Source organism: Sciurus carolinensis, unplaced genomic scaffold (assembly GCF_902686445.1).
Source record: "Sciurus carolinensis unplaced genomic scaffold, mSciCar1.2, whole genome shotgun sequence".
NCBI classification, from domain to species: Eukaryota; Metazoa; Chordata; class Mammalia; order Rodentia; family Sciuridae; genus Sciurus; species Sciurus carolinensis.
The window spans coordinates 54,486-58,505 of record NW_025920459.1 but is presented as its reverse complement, the minus strand read 5'-3'; the positions used below and the strand labels follow the sequence as shown (position 1 = coordinate 58,505).

General features: G+C 33.9%; 1 non-coding gene across 1 annotated transcript; it reads left to right on the top strand.

Annotated features, from left to right (window-relative positions):
* The first annotated feature begins 3,685 nt into the window (after window positions 1–3,685).
* Window positions 3,686–3,758, top strand: Trnav-cac (transfer RNA valine (anticodon CAC)). Its single transcript has one exon. It is a non-coding gene; the product is annotated as a tRNA-Val (tRNA).
* The last annotated feature ends 262 nt before the right edge of the window (window positions 3,759–4,020 follow it).

Below are 4,020 nucleotides of genomic sequence, written 5' to 3'. Positions count from 1 at the left end.
AATTTGGATATCTCACAAGCAGAGAAACTGACTTCATTGTTCTGGACTATATTTTTGATGATCTTGTATAGTGAACAGTCTTGGAGGATATTGTGTCTCCATCTATATTAAAATTTTTTTTTCTTATAGCCTTGGGAAATGCAGAGAGTGTCTTCCTCCAGAAAATGTGTCAGGCAGACACATATATCTTTATAAAAGCTTTGGTTGCCTAAATTCATTACTATTTCCCTATAATGGAATCCACTTCCTGAACAGGTTTACCTGACCCTTTTGCTATCACCCTGTGTGAACATGGATTCAAGGAACTGATGCAAATTTTAAGCACCCTAACTACTGCTATTGCTGTAAATAAACTATCCTCCATCTTTAACCAGGAGACTATTACCTTCTGCCAGAACCCATGAAATTGAGGAAGGCTGTTTAGTTTGCAATTAGCTCAAAACTCTTAAAAGTTCTTGGAAATGTTCTGTGACCTCAGTATTTGTATGGACCAGGGTCTGTTTTGAACGTTCTAATTTTCCCCTTTTCATTAAAAGTGTCTACAGCCATTATCTGAGACCTGATGCACCATTGTATGTGAGTGAGTGGTGACAAATCATGTTTCTGTTTATTTCATGGGTTTTCAGATAAGAAAAAAAGTGGAATTTAAGGTGATATGCCTGAGATAATACACCTGAGAACCCTCATATTCACCTATACCTTATTGAATGACAGAGTCCTCAAACTGGAGCTAATACCTGGGATGAGATTGGGGGGGCAGTAATCTTGGAAGGGAGTAAATATATTCTATACATGGGAGGGTTGTGACTGGCACATTGCATTTTTCAAAGATGGAGCCTACCTTATCTCCTGTCCTCCAAGCACCTCCTGAAACTTGCCTGAGGACCAAGAACACTATTGTTAAAGGTACTCATTTTTGTTTTCTCAAACCTAAAACTACAGAGTCAATGATCCTAATTGCTTCTTAAATATTTATTTGAATCACTCTGATGTAGCTTTTCCCCCAAATAAACAAAACTATTTTCCTGTCAGGGAGAAGAGATCATTATTGGAAACACCAATTGTACATTTGCATTCACTTTAACAACCATTTAATTAGTCTCGGTAAATGAATTAGTGAAAACATTTCTGCCATTCTAGTAAATATTAGGGGAGTAAAACGAAAAGCTAATTGTGCCTTCTTTTAAGATCTTTGTATAAATTAATTCCATAAACATATAAGGCACTGCTTTTAATGGGAGTGCTTTGAAGAACAAAATCAACATTGGTAATATTTTCTGAGAAAATATCACTTGAGGAATAGATTGAGTGAGGTTTTCAGAAATGGATCTCTTTGAACCAGTTTCTGACTGGTAAACTCCTAAAGAACTTCTTGTTCCCAGTATAATGAATTGTATGGAATACAAGATTAATCTGTTTTCTTTTATTCTCTAATAGTCTGTAGCATCTGCAATCCATCCACACATCGAGTAACTTTTTCTGATCCCAACTTGATTACAAAATAAAATTCTTCTCATTCTACCTCTCCTGGATGTGCTTTCCTACTTCTTGGTTAGCATTAAAAAGCAGCCACAGGTCTTTCTTATAATTGCAGATTTATTTCTAATTATTGGTGGTTGGTAGAGAAGAGAGTTAGTGAGTAATAAAAAAGAGACTTATAAAATCAAATATCCATTCTATATTCTGTGTCTACCGACATTCTTGTCAAAAGTGTTGCTCAAAAGGACTGATGGTTTTATTGCATTTCAACATTCTTCCCTCCTTCTTTTCTTCCCTGCCACCTGCTCTTCCTCTCTACCTATACTTCCCTCTCATACATACACATAGGTACCACAGTGTGATTCTTCTTCATCATTGGTGGTAATTTGTGACATTTTTAAGAGGCACACTAGTGCACAGTCAAAAACACTTGGAATAGTACTGTATGCCACTTATGTGTTTACTGGATTGATCATGTATTCCTAAATAAGTCGTAAATGAATTGAGAGCAGGATCATATGTCTCATACACTATTCACTTCATTGCACATAATCATGGTTCCCATATACATGATCTAGCACAATGATGGTTTGAAAGAATGCTTCAGAAGTTACATCTTAAGTTACATTTAATTATTGTTTCTTTTAAATGCCCAAGAATGGCTGTATTTTGGTTTTAACTGTTTTGCTAGGTTTTTAAGATCAAGCTCATCAAACTATCCCATTCCTGTCTGTTAAGGAATCAGCTGAGTTCCCACAGGGGTCACTAATGGGGAAATTGAGAGCAGCTTCTTAGCCCCTTTAGTGCCATTTGGTAGGTAGGGTCTCCTTGATGCTTCCTTTGGAAACATCAGAGATGTCTCCCTTTTTTAATGACCCTCCTTTGCTGCAAGTGCACTGATTGACTTTTCATTCTCTAGGTTTCATTAATTTCCCTGACCAGTAGGTTGTGTGGCCCAGAGTTGCAAAACTCCTTAGAGAAGTTCTTCTATTTCCTGGATTCGGCCTGACTCTGAGGGCAACAGCCAAGTATTTCTCAGTCTCTAAGTTTGATCTTAAACATCCAGCAAGCCAGTTATACCAGTCACAACATAAGAGTACTGGGATTTAACTTCAATATAGTTTTACAGTCATTTACACTTTTATTTAGCTATAGTCTGTATTAGTACTGGAAGTAACCATTATATACTATCTATTCTGTAGGTGATGACTTATTATTATAAGTTAACTCAGGTTATATATTCTTGAAGCAGTACCTCTGCAAAACATTAACAGGTAACAGTTTTACAAAATAAAATTAGCAAGAGTAAAAATATATTTAGCTTGCATAATAGCTATCTTGAATTTTGGCTGAGCTACACATTATTTCTTCTGAGATGACAGTAATTTTAAAACAAAAAAAAAAAACAATCTTTGGAATATAACTCTAAATAAGCTGAAGTCTGACTTATTTTGGAGTGATTCTGACATGTGGTTAGGTGGGAGGCCAAGCCTTATCTCAGGTGAGGTGTGGCTCTTTACAAATCTTAGGTAAAGTGTTCTAGTTCTGAAGCTGATCTTTACCTCCTCTCTAAATATCATTTTACAAAGTTACATATGTTGTTTCCTGAGTTTATATGAATGTTAGTCAACACAATATGACATTACATCTAAAACATGAATCAAGGAGAGACTGAGAGATCTTTTATCTTTCCTTTTGTGTGACAAAATACTTTTATATTTTCATGTTTCAAGATATTAACATTTAAATAAATTAGGTTCTTACTAACCTTTAAAAATACATTTACATTTAAACTTTTTATCTCAGTGTAAAAAGTAACATAAATTTTACATATACTCTATTGATAACAGGTTCTGTTATAGAATATTCAATTATATTAATAAGTCCCAAGTAAAATTTACTATTCTTATAAGTTTAAAATTACCATTACAGAAAAGTTTAGTTTGGAGAATAGTAGCTTGATAAATTTTCTACTTTACAGATTGTATACCTCGAAGATATGAAGATATTTAATATACAGGAAGAGTAACCACTCCAAAATTATCTTGATACTTTTATACTAACCAAGTTTAGTTTTTAAATAAAAAATTAGACTCTGTAACATAGTACAATACTCGAACAGTTGTTTAACCATAATTGTATAAACACCAATTGTCTTAAAGAATAAAACTTAACAGACACAATGTTAAAAGTAATTAGTGGGGCTGGGGATGTGGCTCAGTTGGTAGAGTGCCTGCCTCACAAGCACAAGGCCTTGGGTTCAATCCCCAACATCTCTAAATAAATAAATAAATAAATAAAAATAAAAAAGTAATTAGTGTTTTAAAGAAATTCTTGTCATTTTAACATATAGATTAAACTGTGGTCTATATCAGTATATTAGTATTTGACCTTATGAAAAACCTTAAATAGTTTAACTGATTGTCTCGCATACATATAACCAATTTAGTTACACACAAACTTGTTGAAATTTTCCCTTTACTTACACACAAACTTTCTTAGCACTTACTTAGAACCTCATGTATTTCATCACAGAAAGAC